Raw genomic sequence first — 19,791 nt, forward strand, 5'->3', positions numbered from 1 at the left:
TGGTGTGCATTGTTGGTGAGACAACTCCCCTGCGCACCCGGCCATAAATAAAGAAGCGTCTGCTTATCTGCATCAAATTGGTGTTGATAAGTTCTTTATTCTGAGTTTTTGGTAACAATCAGTGTGGACCAATATTTTTTTGTCAAAACTTGTTTGTAAATAACCATTTAAAAACAATTTTTAAAAGTTGGTTGGGTTTGTGTGTTGTGGGGTTTTAGTTGGGGGTGGGTGTGGGGGTGCAGGGGCTTCAGAGGTGGCTTCTGTGAGAAGCTTCTTGAAGATCCCCTGGCTCCAGGTCAGACCCACCTCTCGCCAAGGCCAAGCCAATTTCTAATGGTGGCTGCACCTATGTGATAATGTATTTAAGAAGGGGAACCTGAGAGGAGGAGGACTTGTGAGGGAAATACCTATGCAAACACCTAGGTGAGTGGAAGAACGGAGGAGGAGGCGGCACTTTGGAGCAGAGACCCCCCTGCAGCCCGTGGTGAGAGGTCAGGCTGTGCCCCTGCAGCCCATGGAGGTTCATGGTGGAGCAGATGCCCCCCTGCAGCCCATGGAGGATCCCACACTGTAAAGGACTGTGTCAGACTGTATGTCTCAACATTGCTATCACACCCCCACCATTTCCTGGCCATCGAGTCTGGTGGACAGGGAGAAGTACGCTCAGAAACTGTCCCAGATGAAACCACGACATCCGCCCGAAGTTAAATTGGGAAAAAGAAGACGTGAGGGATGAAGAAGACGTGCAGGCTGGCACGACCGCCATGAATGCCAGGGCGTGTGCACTTGGAGGACGATGAGATAATGGGTCCCATGGAAATGGGCAGACTATTTGGAGGAATCTGGGACAATAAAAGGACTGCGTACTCCTCTCCTGGAATTCTACTCTACCTCTCTCTCTCCCTCTCAGCTTTGTCATTGCTTCTGAAGCTTGGAGCACCATTGTCTGCACCAAGATCAAGCCAACGGTACATTGCTGGATTCATGGTGGTGGTAACTAGTCTTGCTGCATCTATGTTTGTTTTTTTTTCTTTTTTTTTTTCCTTGCTTAGGGATTCTGGCTTTTCCTTCCTTTTCTTCTCTGTCCTATTGCTATTACCAATTGTATGCTAAATAAAGTTCACAACGTTGTACGGCATCTGACCTCGTTTGTGTCTTAATCTCACTCTTGGGATCATTTAAGAACCCTCCCCGATATCAGATCGGGACATTTTAAATTGACGTCATGGACAGGATGCCTTGAAACGAGAGTGCTATACTACCTTGTTGTGTTGAATGCAAACCTCTCAGGGTGAAATAGTTCTCAGTATGTTATATTAAGTTGTGACCTCCTGAGAGTGAAGAGGGGAAAGTTGTGTACCAAGTTGTGGCCCTCTCAGGACGAAAACCCCTTTCTGTATTGCTTTTGTGTGAGATTTAAATTTGGTCTCCTGAGTGAGAATAGGGGAAATCTGACATTATGGTTTGACCCTCTCAGGACGATATCCCCTTTGCATTAGGAAAAGGAAAAAGAATGGCCACCTAGAAGGCAGCTGGTGTTTGTGATGATGTGCCCTCAGGGGCTGAAGGAATAGATAAATTATATGATCTTTTGGAAGCACACAGATCCCGTCCCTCAGTCCAGGGGCGAGACTGGGTGAAAAACCATTGGTTTCAACCACAGAGTGTGGTGGATCGGCTAAGGGTATTGCAGAAGGAAGCTAAGGTTAAGAAGGGAAAAGGAAAAGCTATAATTTGTGCGGTGTTAGGAGCAAGTCTGGCAGCTGTGGTGGAAGAGAGGAAGGAGAAGTCTAGTCAAGCTGATGCTGTAATAGAGTCACTGCAGGCGGTCATACAGACCCTGCAGAACGAATTGAGAGATACTAAAGGGTTGTTAGAGGAGGAAAGGGATCAAAATAGAATATTGAAAGACAAATTGAGGGAATACATTTTGGCAGAGACGGATACACATGCCGAGGCAGAAGTAAAACTTTTAGGGAAGGGGATACGTCAAATCTATCCCCAAGGAGATTTGCAGAAGGCAAAAGAAACTGTAGAAAGCCTCCCCAATATGTATCCACTGGTTAAAACAGAGTATGTGTACTAGGACGATAGTGATAACCGTCCTCGGGTTATCACCAAGGAAGTCCCATTTACAGTGACTGAATTGGCAAAGCTGAGAAAAGATTTTTCAAGGACTGCAAAAGAATCAGAGACAGAGCATGTGTGGAGAGTGTCTTTGTCAGGAAGGGATGGAATTTTGTTGTCAGAGAACGAAGTAGAAGGATATTGGGGACCGGGTGTGTTTCTAACCACTGGCGACCGTCAAGCCCCATGGTCATTGACTCAGAGAGTTGCATACTGGGCCGGAGGGCTGAACCCCTTGGAGAGGGGAGATCTCCTTGCAATAACGGGCACAGTGGATCAGTTAGTGGAAAATGTGCAGAAGGCAGCTTGTTTGCAATGATTTATGATCGGGAGCTCAAACCAGACCAAGGCTCCCTGATGATGATGCCTGTGGGAAAACTCATAAGATTCACACTAGATGGATTGTTCTGTCTTTCTAATCCAAGAAGTGAATTTGTTCTTTTGTTTCACTTTCAGGAGGAAGCAGGGGACTCAGATACACCCACAGAAGTGAAGCAGACCCCGATTTTAGTGTAATTTGGTTAGGATGTGTATGTTATTTTTTATTATAGTATTCTGTGCATCTATCAATGGAAGTGAAGGGAAACCAATTCCTCCATCTCCCCTGACCCATATGACCCCTTTGAGGATAATGATTTTATTTTATTAGCAAAAACTGTAAGCCGAACTTTTAATCTAAGTCACTGTTGGGTCTGTGGAGGACCTCTAGGATTGTCAAGCTGGCCATGGGTCTCTACACCCCTCATCCCAGCACAAATTGTAAGCAATTACAGCAAAACTGGTAATACCACCTGGGATGATAGTGGAACATGGCCAATTCGATTTCCTAGTATGGGCAAATTTTGTTTAAATCACACCCAGAAGGGAGGGGTCAATGTGGGAGAAAGCAGGTGTCAATGGACACTCACACATAAATTGGTTAACAAAGATAGAGGTGTTTATATAGGGATGTGGCTTAATGAAAATAGGCGTAACAAAGGATTTGAGGATTTTTCAGCCCCTTGGGGGATAGAAACACAATTTATTTCCAAATCCCAAAGACTGCAGCCGGACCATTGCAAAGGATGCCAAAGCCCAAAAGGGCCATTATTGGATTTGTGGACATACTGCCTACAAGCAACTACTGGCAGACTGGTCAGGGATTTGTTATATAGGGATTATCCAACCTCTGTTTTTCCTTCTTCCAGAGGCGGATGGTCCTCAGTTAGGAATAAGATTGTATGATAAGTTAGGAAAAGAAAGGATTGTCTACAAGTGATCTGTTGAGTTTGAAATAGGTGGAACACAAAAGTGGGGGGGAAAATGTGTGGCCCCCCGCAAGAATAATTAAGCATTATGGGCCTGTGACTTGGAATCCCAATGAACCAATATCAGGGGCAAGAGAACTGATTTATAACTTGCACCGTATAATTCAACTACAACCAGTTTTAGAAATTATTACCAATAAAACTGCTAATGCTATAGACCTTTTAACTCAACAATCTCAACAGATGCCCACTGCAGTCCTTCAATATCGCATGGTTTTGGATTATCTGTTAGCAGAAGAGGTGGGGGACGGTATGTGGCAAGCTAAATGTCTCCAATTGATGTTTGAAAATAGCTGATGTAGGTGAAGTAGTCCTTCAACTAACTACAGACATTAGAAAATTGGCCCATGTCCCTGTTCAAACATGGAATGGCTGGAAGGGTGATTTATGGTCTTGGTTACCTGGAGCACCATGGGTAAAACAGCTTTTAGTTTATCTGTTATGTGCATTTGCTGCCTTGATGTTTTTGCCCTGTATCATTCCTTGCTTTGTTCCGTTAATCCAGCATGATGTATCCAATGTGCAATTTACATTTACTGCCTCACCTGATGGTGTATAACAGATTTGAGTTATTTGCAAATCAAAGTTTGCCGCTGTATCAATCATTTAAACCCTTTTTCATATATATATATATATGTATGTGTGTGTCTTTGTTTATATTTAGGACAGGTGCCTTTAGGCCTAAACAACACATGCGCTTTGGGCTGGGGGCATGGAAATCCATTTTCTTGCTGTGTAGATGGACCCCCAACTCAGGCGAACTAGATCACCATTTTGCAGCTCCGCAATTTTTTGCAATCTATTGCAACCATGTATATGGATTTTATTTCGGCATTAGATTTAATTCTCATTTTGTCAGCTATTGCCTTGTTTGTTATTGTAATATTTCTTTTTTGCCGTTGTGAATGTCATTTTTGTAAACTACCTTTGTCTTCCTCTGCCGCTTCACCTGAGCAACAACCACTGCATTCCTCTGCTGATTGCCCTGCATCTCCTCCTCAACCGTTTGTCTTCTCCTGCCCCTGTTCCTGAGCCTCAACCATCATGTTCTTCTACCATTGTTCCTGAACACCAACCATCATGTTCTTCCGCCGCTTTACCTGAACCTCAACTGCCCTCGTGTTCTTCTGTCTTCTGTTGATTTTCTTGAATCGCAAGTTTAGTTTGTAAGATGTCTTTGTTTTATAAAGTTAATTAGTTTTAATATTGTTAGAAATAATAGTATTGTTTATTTGTTTTGGTTTAAATTTAAAATAGAGTTTTCCAGGCTCAAATGACGCATGTGCTTTAGGATAAAGGGGGGGTGGAAAGCTCTTTTTCCTTCTGTGCATGCTGATCCCAATCCCAGCAGACCGGAGTAGCAGACCACGTGCACTTGCAGGGCCCTGACCATTTTGTGGTGGTGGTTTTTGTTTTTGGTTTTTTTTTTTTTTTTTTTTTTTTTTTTTATGATGGATTGCGTTTTAGCATTACTTTTAATTCATGTTGCCCTTTCTGCCCTGTTGGCTATTATCTTGCTTATTATTGTCATACTTCTGTTTTGTCCCTGTAAGTGCTTTCCATGGAGACTGTTGCTGCGTCCCTCTGCTGATTCAGAGCCTTAAATTAGTTTATAAGATGTTCTAGTTAATAAGATGTTTTTAAGATATGGTTGTATTTCTCACTGACCTACTCTGTTTGATAAATTAAGTGTTGTTAGTGGTGCTCAAATTAAATTGATGTTTTTTTTCTTCTCCAGTTGAGTCTGTCTTTTGCCCATGACCATAACTGTTGAGTCATCCCTTCCCTGTTCTTGTCTCAATCCCTGAGCCTTTTGTTTTATTTTCTCTTCCCCATCCCTGAGGGGTAAGGAACGAGCGAGCAACTGCATGGTACTCAGCTGCCCTCTTGGCTAAAACTACAACATTCAGGTATTTATATGAAAGGGAATTTTTTTTTCTTATATTTAGAACAACATAAAAAAACTAAATTAGTCACTGAGGGATTTTACATCGCTTTCAAAGATAATATTTCTTAACTTAAAATTTTATTTTACATTACTAATTTAGTCAAAATTTATAAACCTAATGAGTATTCAACATGGATTTTATTTTATAGTTGGATCAGGATCTTATGAACATTGATTGTGACTATTGTAGCAATGCATACTCTCTCAAATGTAGTACTAATAATGTAGCAACAGGTTTTCAAACTCTTTCATAGATGCATTTCCCAAAACCAAACACATTCTGTAAAACTTATTTGTCTACAGTCCTATAAAAAGTCACACAGCTAGTTACATCCTAATGATTTCATTAAAACAAATGCATGCATGAAAGATAAATATGCCAGGGATCTTTTCTGTTGCTTAATACCCACACCTTGGAAGGAAAACTTGGACTTCTGGCACTGAAGGGAAACATGACCTCCCTCAGTTGCCATTGAAAACTACATTCCCTGGTCCATGTTTGTGTCCTGAGCACCAAAGTTTTCCTCAAGATTTTCAGTCCATGCTATGCCCTCAGATATGTGATGTGCTAACAAATTGAAATGTTGAAGATATTCTGTAAGTAACAGTCTTACAACAGGTCCTGCAATGTCACCATGTCTGGTAAATGTGGCTCTGCAGTGTCTTCATTGTGTGATCCATACATCTTGCTGGGTGCATGAAAAGGACAATGGAAAGCACTGAGAAAACCATAAACGGGAAGTACTCCTTTGCTGCCTGTATTGTGCTGTGGTGTCTTAATCACTAGAGTCATTAGAAAAAGGTCAAAATCTTGGAGTGAAAGTGCTTTCAATACAAAGGAAGAACTGGCAGGGATTAAGAATCAATTAGTCTAGAAAAACAAAACCAGGAGATGGCATGACATACCTGCAAAAGGAAGAGTCTTTGAGAAAGATGTCACGCCCAGGAAGGCTTTCTGTGAACAGGCAAGGGATTTGGAGCTTATAAGGCCAGAAACAATAATACCGGTGATCTGATTTTACCCCCCACATAGTGCATGATTTCGAATCTGAATACTAATTCCTGCTTGAATTTGAGCATATTTGAAAGTGTAAAAGCCCAGACTTATTTTAAAAGTCTGCAGCAATGGAAAATTTGTGACTACGAAATTCAGGACTCTGTTGGAAGAGGTTGACATAACTGTTTAAATCTGCCTTCGGTACCCCTTGATTCTTTTGGTAGATCCCTCTATTGGAAACATGCCTCCCTATTCTCACTTCAGCTTACATCTGAAGCTCTTTACTGGCAAGCAGGTTTCCAGATTTTCTGTTTCCTTTTTTTTTCTATTTGGCCTCAAACCGAAAGTGAGCTATTTTGATCACTACCTCTACTTGCAAAATAAGTCAGCAAAATGACACTTTTAAAAATAGTAAATACCATATACAATTTTCTTTTTCTTTGATAACATAAGCATAGCTATTCATCTATCCATTAGTGGTAGAAATCAAGTTTGAATGTCATCTGCTTTCTACTAATTAAAAATTTCTAGAGAAATGCTAACAAACAACTGAAGTGCAGTTTTGTTTACATGGAATTAAAAAGAATTGCACCAAATGTTTGAAAGTATTTTTGCTTTTCAGATTGTGGTGAGTATCAAAATATTGTAAACATAATTGCCTTTAATTCTTTCAAATACTATATCAGCAGACAAATCTATGCACATTTGTCAGAAATTCAAGAAGAAAAAAAATTCAGATTTTTAAAGAGTGACAATGATTTAGAATCCTTTGAATTTATTAGACATTAATATTGGAAATTAAAGTTCTTATACGAAAAGTGTGCAATTTTCTGAAAAATTCTAAAGCTTTCAGAGTAGAAAATACTTCTCATATTTTGAGAAACATTTATGGCATGTATTCAAACCTTTAATAGTTAGGAGAGCACAGTAGAAAAAAAAATAGATATTTGAGTATACATATTAATTGTAAGAAGATAGTGCAGTAAATTTACTAATTTAGCAATAGGAAGAATACTGTAGAAACAGGTGAGAAAAAAAGAATAGTTTGTTACTATTACAAAAAGGTATTTTATAAACAATTTTGGGCCCTAAAACCTGGTATATTTAATTCAGAAGATGTATTCAGCTTAAGACTAGAGAGAAAAAATTGAAATATCTTGTAAAAAATGGGAATATTTTACACTTTTTTAGGCTTGTCTTATGAAAGTACATGTAGATTAATGCTAATCTATTGTGCCTTGACATCACTGTATGTCAAAGAAGAGGAAGAAAAATATTTGAAGTAATTCAAGTTCTAAGTTCTCTTTTTTCCTTCTTTTAAGATAAATTTTGCAATCAACACAAACTTATTATGATACCAAGTGAAAGAAATGTAACAAATACTTCTACCCCTGACTTACAAGGAATGGCTGCAAAGCTGTTCTGCAGAATTCTGTATTTTGTAGCTTTGACTGTGACTACTTAGCAGATATTTTGATTTAAAGGTCTTTATAGGGAGGTTCCCAGTCATTAAATATTAAGCAAATGTTTAAAAATCTTCTCTGATCAAAATAGTTTTACTCTATAACCTTAAGTTATTAAGTCTCTCTAGGCCTTTGTGTGCCATTTACAGATGAGAGTTTATGATTTTATTTTTTTTTAACTATTCAACTATCACTTCCAGATCATTCATAATAGGCATTATTAGAACAAATGAAGTAGAAGGGATCTTCAGATTCTGTTTTCCAGGCAATATGTCTAATAGCTCACTTCCTAAACATAGCAAGTTCCAAGGAGCACTTCATCTTTCTTTCTCCAGCCTTCCTATACAACTTTCAGAATTTTATTTCTCTAGTGGGTAGGAGTGTTCTCACTTTCAATTTTATGGACAGCTGTGGATTCATTCACTCCTAGTTCCTATTATTTCTTTGCATACATAAAGTTCTCTTACCAGTTCTATGCTTAGATTTTCCTCTAGTGTATTTTTGTGTGGTAATTGTTCCCTTTCACCCTTTGCTTCTCCAGGTGAAACCTGGAGTCTTGTTCTTTTGGTCTTCACTTATAGGATAATATTTCCATTGTCCATATTTGTCTTTGATGAACGTGGATACCCAGAATTGTACTCTTATTCCAAATAAACCTTTCTCAGACCTCCAGCAGTTATGCTAATGCTTCTTGGTCTCTGCTGAAAATAAGTATCCTGATATTGGGATTTATTTGTCGTCTTTGCAACTGCACCAGATGATTGTCAATTTACAGTCACCCTATGGCCATTTACAATGTTCAGTACTTCTCTGTCACTTTTAACACAAGAGTTAGTAATTGAAGTTGTATTGTTAATCAAAAAAGTGAGTTTAAACTTATTGTAGTAGCTTTCTTTTCTTCAGTACCTAACAGAAAGGGACATGACATTTTGTGGCTTGACATTTTTCCCAAAAGAGACACAAGCAAAGCTAAGATTGTATAGCATAAAGTCTGAATATTTTTGGTTGTTACTATTGAAGTAACATGGAGCTTTATATGGAGTTTTACAGTTAATGCTGTTAAATAACAGACCAATAAGCACAATAACTTTACACAATTACAGATGAAGATATACAGACTGAAAAATACTCATAAATTCTGATATATTTGTATAGAGATATATATGTAGAATGAAACAACTCAATAATGCTCAAGAATGCAGCTTGTGTGGTTGCTTGATATGCATAGAATAAAAAGAGATTATCTGGTACTTTCAAAAAGTTTACTTTGAGAAACTGGCTTTAATTCTTTGGGTTCAAGATGCTGCACAGACCCAGTTCTGTCCTCTTTGATCACTTTTTTTTATTTTATTTTTATTTTATTTTATATTTTTATTTTATGCTCTAGACCTATCATGTTTCACTGAATAAAGCAACACGAGTGACAAATCCACTGTTCAGGTTAGGAAGAGACACTGGATCGGTAAGCAGTATCTCATGGGTGAACAGCTTGGCTTGGTCACGTCCATTGAGTCAGTAGCACCCGGGTTATTGACAATGACCTATGGGTGCGCCGGAGTGGACCATGGAAGAGATGGTCCTTAGGCAGTACATATCACCCTAGAAACTCCTCTCCTCATAGGGCACTTCTAGCTGCTGCCCTCAGCTCCTCCTCACTGAGGATCTATGGATTTGCAGCCCATCTTCCAGTGTAACAATGATGTGACAATGGCTTGCTTGCCTCTATTTCATACTTTCTCTATTACATCCTTCATTTTATATAAATATGTTTTGGGTTTTTTTTTTTTTAATGAGGATTCTTCAGTTGTGTCCTGTCATGCTCTGATGATGCCTTTCAGCTTCATGTCAGCAGCATGATCTAAATGTTCACACCAACATCATTATCAGAAGTTTTGACCACAATAGAGAATGGATCTGATCTCTGAGAATCTTCCTGTGTAACCTCCTTGCAGTCTCTCTCCCACCCTCCCTCCCTCCATTTCCATGCTGCCTGTGTGTTTATCTCCTTATCCACATTTTGTCTGCTTATCTCCATATTTTTGAATGTAATAATTAAATGTGGTTTTATATCAGAAACAAATTGCACTGAAATCCATTTTGAGATTTGCTGTATTTCTTTTGTTCAGGCAATAATTTATACAAGCGATCTAATAGATTAGTCTAACATGTTATATGTAAAGCCTTCATTCATTATGTTATGGTGTTTTCTATGTATTTGCACTTTTTAAAAAAATATGTTTGAAAGTATTTCATGTCTTCCATTTTTCCCTGCTCCCCTTAATTTTTATTCACCAGTCACCTGCTGGTGACAAGTTGCACTTTTTCTAGATTAATTTTTTAATTATTGTTCCTGAATAAATGTATAAATTTTATACAACTGATCCAAAGTGGTAACTTGATATTAATGATTATATTAATATAATTAATGTTTTATTAGTTAGCAACTGAAACATTCTTTAGCAACCAGTTTCAGTGGTGTCCTCTTAAGGTTTCTGAATTATTACAGTCTAAAACTCAATTCTACATCCTATTAAAGTATCCATGTGTATTGTCACTGGCTATATTAAATGGATTGACTTAGAAATAAGGTTGGTAAAAGATGGAGTAAAATGTCTTATCTCTTGACAAGTTAGAAAAGAATGGTCTGTGGATGAGAAGAGACAATGAATATGTCCATCAGTTTTTCCTTTGAGTTAAGATTCTCTTGTGATCTTCTGTAACACCTTAAAACATGGCTATTTAATCTGATTTAAAATTTAATGTCAACATAAAATACCTAAATGTCAAGTAATTTTCACTGAATTTATATTACGGTAACCAGGTCTGCTTGGCCAGCCATACTTAACAACTGCACGACTGGCAGCTGGAAGATACCCATATTTCAGCTTGTTCTGCATAAACATTAATCTGCACATCATCAACCAGTATCTCAACAGGAAACAAAATGCACATGAGTATAGCTGTATTCTTGGAAGGTTTTTGAGCAAATAAGCAAATAACACAGCATTGTGTCAGAAGCATGGAGTGCTGTCAAGACTTAAATGTGGTGTGTATTGTAACTGAATATGTGTCAGTATGTCATATATACATTGGGAAATTAGGGATTACCTTGATGGGAGTGCTTAGAAGACTGACAAATCAAGACAGTTAAAAAAGTTAAAACAACATGTTACTGGATTGACATTCATTACAAGTACACATGGGCAGTATTTAGTTTTTAATGTCTATCAATTGTTACATACTCAAACAATTAGTCCTTAACTACTTTGATTAGCGAAGAGTAAACAACATCAGGGGGCTGTTGGTGGTTATCAGTGCTGACTGATGGCTTCAGTCCTCAGTGGTCTTAGTCATGGGGGTTGAGGTCATCAGGCCTGAGAACTGGAAACAAAGTGCACATCATCTTTCTTCACCCAGTTTTTTTTTTTTTTTTTTACTGCTTGCATCCTCAGAAGAAAAAGGGAAGATCAACCTGTTTCAGGCATGGCTCATTTATTTTTTCTTCTTTTTGACAGACATTTTTCTTGCTACTTTTAAATCCTTAGTTCTTGAATTGCACATTCTACTGCTTACATGTTTTTCTGTACTCTACTTGTACAGATATACCACAAGTCCTGTTACTATGAGCAAGTAATAATTATAGCTTATAATATAAGTATAATTTAATCAACAGCTGCTTTACAGGTGCACCAGCCCCCTGTTATTGCTACTCATAGGTTATGGAGCTCCTTCTCTGGGCTTAAGGGCAGCTGGGGACTCATGGGGTGTCCAGACTGCTGTGCCAACCTTGTCCCAGAAATCCCAGGTCATGACTCTTCTGAACATTGAAACAGAGATACCTTTCACTCAATGAAATTAATATGCTCAAAATCATCTGCAGATTTGGAAACCTACAACCAGTCAAGAATTTCTACTACATAATTTCATTAGAAAGATTGTTCTGTCTTCACATCCACCCCTGTTTCTATACTTTCTCTTCTCAGTTTGCTTTTGCAACTAGATTAATAGCCATTCCTATATACATATGTAAAATATTCCCCCCAAAAAAGACATGATAGATTTGGAATTAAGTGGGTGAACTTTTTAGGTCATAAATCTAAGAAATGTTTTATCTGCAGAAGTTAGCCTGTTACTGCTGGTACTACTGGTAAATTTGTTTTCTATATCTTTAATTTTCTTCTGGCCTACTCCTACTGACCATATATAGATAAGAAAAATTGTAGAAGAATTTAGGTCTGAATACAGTGCAGCTAAACACCTTTTACAGTAGTGTTTTGCCAATTATCAGGTCTAGCATAAAGAACACAACCAGCATAAAGATGAACCAATAACCAAATTGTATTTGATACAAAAGGGTCAGTACATGGGTGAGCACTGGGGGTACAAACAAATCAGTCAGATTATATATAATCTGACATCAATCCCACTGACACCACACCCCCCACCACACAACCAACAATGGGTGTAATAAATGGGGAAATGCAGCCTCACATAGAAGGGACAGGAGACAACCAAGTCAACAAACCAAACACATCTGACCAAGGAAGCCACACACTCAATCTCTACACAGCCCACATTTACAAAGACCAGACCTGACTGGAGCCCAGTTCCAGGGAGACAGGAGGTCCTTCCCCAACAGGAAACTCTGCACAGGGCATCCACCTCACAGACAGACACTGCCCCTGCCTGCAAGGGGTCCCAGCTTTTATCCCTAAGTGGGACACCTGACCTTTGGTTACTTAATGCCGACACCTGGGGCTCATTTACCTCATGGCTCTCCCTGCCAGGCCGGCCGCACCCTGGAGGGAAGCCTAAAGGCAAACTCACCCCCCCTCTGTGAAGGGCTGTGGGAATCACCCAGATGTCAACCTTAATTTGGGGCTTGGGGTTGAAACCCCAGCATTTCAAGTAGTGACTTTTATATTGGGTTTGCATCGTGGGGTTTTGGTAGCGGGGAGAGCACTGCAGGGGTGGATTCTGTGAGAAGCTGCTAGAAGCTTTCCCTATGTCCGATAGAGCCAATGCCAGATGGCTCCAAGTTGGACCCACCACTGGCCAAACCTGAGCCCATGACCGATAGTAGATGTGACTCTGGGATAACATATTTCAGAAGGGGGGGGGGGGGGCAAAAAAACTATGGAAGCTATGGAAGAGCAATTTCAGCCACAGAGAAGAGTGAGAATATGTGAGAGCAACAACTCTGAAGACATCAAAGTCAATGAAGAAAGGTGGGGAGGAGAGGCTGCCAGCTCTAGAGCACGGTTCCCTGCAGCCTGTGGTGAAGACCATGGTGAGAGGACAGGCTGTGCCCTTGCAGACCACGGAGATTAAGGCTAGAGCAGATCCTAACTGCAACCTGTGGAGAATGCTGTCACATCCTGCTCAGATGAGGGGGACAAGTGACTCAGACTCTCAAATCCTCAATGGAGCGGACAACAAGTCTCCAAGTCCAAGCATTTATTAACTACCCACAATGTACTAATTGAACATGCGATAATTGGCTAAGTATACAGCAAGTTGTGGCGAGCAATACAATATGCCTTGCATTTCTTAATGGGAAAGGGAAGAGGGAGATAGAGGGAATGGGGGAATACAGATCACCGGTCTGGGTTCCTGCACTGATCCCACCGACGAGGGTTCCAGGAGGTGGCTGTCTTTTTCACTGGCATCTGTCTTCTTCGCTTCACTGCTCTCTCCAGGAGGTCAGGGGGGCAGAGAGGAGGGGCCCCTTTCTTCTCCCCCCCTGATTTATACACCCTTTCCTTGGGTCTGTCCCCTAGGCCGACCCACATATCTACGTATCCCATGTATGGGGAGGGGTAAGGTGTTTCATGGGATGATGTAATTAGCATGATCATGTTAACCCTCATTAGCATATTGAGGGGTGTTAACTTTAATATGCATTTCTTGGATAATGAAGCAAAGTCCATTCACCAGACACATGGCCCTTGAAATTTGCCCAGGTGCCCCAGAGGAGAGCCGTCCTGTCTCCACAGGGCTCTCTCCCCCAGCTGCATGGGGCAGCGTTACCAGCTTCGGCCTCCACAGAATGCACCCTGTGACTCACAGTTTTGTCTTGCAAGTGTTTGAGTCATTTCTTCAATCAACCTCAACTTTTGTTTTTCCATGCTGTTTTTCTTAGTTTCTCATAGGCCTGGTTTCTCGTCTCTCACAGATGCCACATCAGAGTGGGTGGATATGTCCAAAGGAGGCTGCGACCCTGTGGGAAATCTGAGTGGAGCAGACTCTTGGCAGGACATGTGGACCCATGGAGAGACGAGCCCACACTAGAGCAGGTTTGCTGGCAGGACTTGTGACACCATGGAAGACCCATGCTGGAGCAGTCTGATCCTGAATGTCTGCACCTCATGGAAGGGACCCACGCTGGAGCAGTTCATGAAGAACTGTAGCCTGTGGAAAGAATTCACATTGAAGAAATTTGTGGAGGACTGTCTTCCGTGGGAAAGACCCCACACTGTAGTAGGGGAACAATATGAGGAGTCCTTCCCCTGAGGAGGAAGAAGCAGCAGAAACGTGTGTTGAACTGACTGCAACTCGCATTCCCCATCCCCCTGTACTGTTTGGAGGAAGGAGGTAGAGAATTCAGAAGCAAAGTTAAGAATGGAGGGGTGAGTGGAAGGTGTTTTTAATATTTGGTTTTATTTCTCATTTCCCTACTCTGATTTGACTGTCAATAAATGAAGTTACTTTTCCCAAGTTCAATCTGTTCGGCCCATGACAGTAACTGGTGAGTGATCTCTCCCTGTCCTTTTCTCGACCCAGAAGCCTTTTGTTATATTCTCTTCCCTGTCCCATTATGGAGGAGGAGTGATAGAGCGACTTTGGTGGCCACCTGGCATCCAGCTAAGGTCAACTCACCACAATATTAAATAATGTTCTTATGTGAAGTGTTCTTGATTTTAAGGAACATTAGACAGATTTACTTCTGGTGTGGTTTTCTTCACTCAAGGAAGTACTTTGCCTTTTATGTTTAGTGATTCTGTTGTGGGTGTATTATCCAAAAGCTATAATATGTTTCATATGTAAGATTAACTTTATGAAAGCCTGCTTGCATTTCTCCTAATGTTTTAAAATTTAGTCCTTTGGAAATGTATGACTCCTACAAAGAGGAATGTATGTTGGATAATCTTTGCTCTCTTCCATCGTTCCATTTCCTCTGTAAGACAAGAGTGTTGCTTTTCCAGTATAACATCTTGTCAGTAACTTGCTCTTACAAGTTTTTAACTTTCTAAGGTGCTACTCACTGCCAGAACTTTGCTGTTGATTTTTAAAGACCATCAGTGTCATTTATGTAACTTATGTTTCTGGTAGCTCATATTTATTTCATGACTGAGCAGTAGAGAAAATGTTTTCAGTGATTCAACATTTGGAATCCAGCATTGTTTGCATGCATATTGCAGTGACTTTCATTAAAGATTATCCTAAAATACTTCAGAAAGCATATAGTAGATTGAGTAATGGGAAGGAGTGTTATGAATTACAGTACTCTGGATGAGCAGAAAGCAGAAACGACCCTTTTCAGTATACTCGGGATACTTTAAGAAACAACCCTTTTCAATATACTCAGAATACTTTAAGAGCTTCTTCAGGCATGTTATGCACGACAAATGTTAAGTCAGATGCCTGAAGAACTCTGTGGATCTTGCCAGTGATATGAACCTATTACAAACAGATTTCTGTGAGCAGTCATACTGCTATAATCACGTTAACTGACAGTGTCATGTTTTGATTTGCCCCAAAGTGTGAAAAGGACAGGTTTAGCCCATCCATGTCTTAGGGAATTCCTGTTTTTCTTCTGTTTTCACTAATAACAATTTTACAGTCCCATAATGCATCTATCCAGTTATCTGGATGAAAATTTACACAAGAAAAGTAAAAAAAAAAAAAAAACCAAAAAAAAAAAAAACCACCAACAACAAAAAACCTCACAACAAAACAAAAAAACAAATAAACAAATAAAACAATCCAGAATGCGTTGCCAGCTGGAAACTGTTCATGATTGGCTTTGACAGACTGTGAAATTAAGTGTCAGAGTATGGTATAAATTTTTCAAGGCATCGCTAAAGTGGTATTCTAACTTTAAATTCCAAAAAGCTCTAAGTGAGTCACTTTTAAAACTGATATACTTCAGTCCATATTAGTTTATGAAATACTTGAGAGTATGAATTAACTAAAATTTGAATATAGTTAACTTGAAGTTTTTTCCACATGGCTTGGAATTTCTTTTTCTATTCTTCTATGAAAATACACAAATTTCAGAAATGAGTAATAAGGTCTGATAAAACTAAATATATTTTTAAAAAGTAGATTTAATAAATAAAAATCTAACTGACTAACATCTAAAGACCAAGGTTAAAATCCCAGAGGAATTTATTTCCCCTTACAGAGAATTCTAAAAGGTTGCATGGAGAAATTATTTTAAAAAGTAGTCATAGAATGGTTTGGGTTGGAAGGGACCTTCAAGATCATCTAGTTCCAAGCCCCCTGCCATGGGCAGGGACACCTTCCACTGGATCAGGTTGCTCAAAGCCCCGTCCAACCTGGCCTGGAACACTGCCAGGGAGGGGGCAGCCACAGCTGCTCTGGGCAACCTGTTCCAGTGTCTCACCACCTTCACAGTAAATAATTTCTTCCTTATATCTAATCTAAATCTAATCTACCCTCTTTCAGTTTAAAACCATTAACCCCTCATCCTACCACTTCACTCCCTCATCAAGAGTCGCTCCCCATCTCTCCTGTAGCCCCCTTTAAGTACTGGAAGGCTGCTGTAAGGTCTCCCCAGAGACTTCTCTTGGCTAAATAACCTCAGCTCTCTCAGCCTGTCCTCATAGGGAAGTGCTCCAGCCAGTCTTTAAAGATTGAACACAGAGTCCTTAAATTACCATTGCAACTGTTTGTATACAAATACAATTATGCTATTCCTCCCCACTTATGTTGGTTTTATTACTCTCTTTTATTTCCTGTTACCCAGTGTAGTTATTGTTGCTTTCCTATAGAAACAGGCTTTTTAGATGGAATAACAACAATTATTATTATGTGTTACCATAAACTATTATTCCTCTTAAGGAAACAGTATTGGAGGTAACATTGTTGAAGAGGTAATATCTGTGTATTCCTAAATATAACTTCTCAATATATGTACTTTAAAATTGTTTATGTCTTTATTTACAAGACCAATCCACAAAAGTGTGGATTCTTTTCCCCTGTCTGTTTAGAAGAGTTCTCATGTGAAATGACTATAGAAATGTCCTAAATAAAGAGGGACACACCTCCAGAGAACTGATTCTTTTCATCCCAAAGTATGCACTTTCTACTGTTGTCTTCCTATGTGCGCTTCAGGGTGTATTTCATTGGTTTTGCAATGGGATGTGTTGTTCAATGATGAAACAGAGTAAAGACTTACACTCAGTTTTAATTACAGCAGTACAGATTTGTTCCATGGCTATCATAACATGTCACTGCTTAAAGTTGTTTTCTTCTGCTATTGCTACACTGCAAATGCAAAGTAGTATAACAAGCAATAGAAACATAGGCAGCATATACTTAAATGTCTATTTTGTATGACATGAAAATGTAAAAGGGGATGATTAATCTCATAAAATCCACATATTCGGAATAAGGTTCTTCTTTAATTCTCATTAAATTCAAAATGAGATGTATCTAGTCATACAAAATTTAATGGCACCATTAGATCTGAAATTGAGACAGCAGTCTTTGTAAGTCCATCTTTTAAGGACACGGAGGGCACTGAGCACTGTGGAACTGTTGTCTCCAGCTGTAATTCCAGATATATTTTTTTTCCTCGAATATAACATGTACTTTACATTATGAATAAATTCAAGGAAGAAAGGTAGATTTTGTGTATAGCAAGATTTTAAATAATGAAAAATGCAACTACCAAAATTTGTACTATTATGTGAGATATGATAGTAGAATACAGAAGTCATCAGTGTCAAGTCAGAAAAGAGTCCTGGAACAAGTATATAACCATATTTTTGTTGAAATATTTATAATACTTTTTCATTAAAAAGTCAGGCCTCTTATCATAGTCTCTTTATACTGCTGTTTTCCCTCTTTAAATGAATAAACATCAAAAAGCGCACACTGTAATTTGTTACAGCTAGTATCACTTCATGCTATTTCTTTTAAATTAGGGATGTGATTTTTTTCAGAAATATTTTATTACACAGAAACATGATGAGTTTTCAAGCAAATTGCTTCATATGTTTGCTTCTTTTTTCTTACCCAATTTATTGCTGAAAAATGACACTAACAAATTTCTTATCAGCACATTTGATATAGTTTTATTCACATGGTTAATTTTAATTTTGCTAGTCTAAACTGTTTATAAATCAATATTCTATTGTTCTGTAGAGCAGCAAACTGTGCAAAGCCTAAATCTATTAGGTTTGTGTGTTTGTTAGTTTTAAATACTACTAAAATTAATACTTTTCACCTTAGAGGGGATTTCCCAATTCTACATGGAACTACTCAGTTATATTTCAGTAATTTCAGTTTGACTCAGATGAATTAATTTACAGTTTCTTTATAGGGTAACGTCTGTAAAGTAAAAAAATTATTTAGATAAAAACTTCCTTCTTATTCTGTGCATAAGGGTATTGCATTAATTTATTTCTTTGAAATTTCTATTACAGTTATACCACAGTTTCAGTACTGCTTATAGCTACAATATCCAACATGAACAATTATTTAATAATTTAGATTTTCTTTGAATAGTTGTAGGTCTTTTTAAAATAACTGTCTGCCAGTTGTTGTCTGACTTAGAAATCAGCAGAGTCTGAGCTTTATTCAGTAGGTTGAATAGTTTTCTCAGAAAAAGCGTAATTCAAGAGTGATTCTGTTTGACTCAGAATCAGTAATCTGGATTTTCACAGAAGGAACAGATACTGTTAATAATGTATGTTTCTTAATCTATATTTCTGGCTCATTATGTTCAGGTATTTATTAGACTTTTGCAAGGAATTTTGTGTGTATCTGAAATTATACCAGTAAAATAAAAGGCTGGTGTGAGCTTTCATGCATCACTATAGGATGAATGAAAATCTGGTAGTAATTCAAAACTCGATTTTTAACAGTGACCCAGTATACTACCCTTACCATCTATAGAAACAACCATGTGCTATTATACACATCTCCAGGGCAAACCATAATGACAGATAGGGAATAGTGATATGGAAATTAAGATGTAGAACACTGAAAGAAGTCAGTATGGTGACACTGAATCTGCCCCAGTAAAAGGGAAAAAAACAAGGGACAAGGGTTATCTAATTATCAAGCCCCCATCCTCTCACTCCCTACTCCTCACATTGTTTAAAACAGCCACTGCTGTGGCAGCAGCTGAATGTTGCTAGTGGCGATGCAGGTTTTGGTGGAGAAGGACTCATGTCTCTAGGAAATCTTGCTGTTCTAAACAGTACCATGTTGCTGCTTCTGTCAAAAACTAGTGTCGCAGGTCCCTCTCTTCCCACACCCTGGGTTGTGTTATTCTGGTTGTATTCTGATGCCATTATGATTATCTGAATATTGAGCAAAATGTTTGTTAAATGCATGCAAAGTATTTCTACTTTTGCTACAAGCATCAAACAACATTTCTGAACCAATAGCAGCTCTGTGGAAAAGTTATAATTATAAATGTTGCCATTTTCCACTGCAGGCGAAGTACAATTGTCAAGATATTGTATGCCTTTAAATCCAAGATTGAAATGAACAGAAAAATTTTACAACCTTTCATAAAAGAACCTTGGATAAGGGTTTTTTAGAGGAAACTGCCACTGTTCCTTTATTCGTTTTATTTGCCTTGAGGAACATCCTTTATAGTTTATTAATGTTGCATTTTTAGTGTGTTTTGGGAAAGCTTCACAAGGCTGGTTTCTTTGCATGTGTTTGTTCTCTAAACTTTTTATATTT

General features: G+C 38.6%; 1 pseudogene; it reads left to right on the forward strand.

Annotated features, from left to right (window-relative positions):
• The first annotated feature begins 768 nt into the window (after positions 1-768).
• LOC141956675 (uncharacterized) lies at positions 769-2,643 on the forward strand (annotated as a pseudogene).
• Positions 2,644-19,791: the final 17,148 nt, after the last annotated feature.

This window comes from Athene noctua, chromosome 2 (genome assembly GCF_965140245.1).
Source record: "Athene noctua chromosome 2, bAthNoc1.hap1.1, whole genome shotgun sequence".
NCBI lineage: Eukaryota > Metazoa > Chordata > Aves > Strigiformes > Strigidae > Athene > Athene noctua.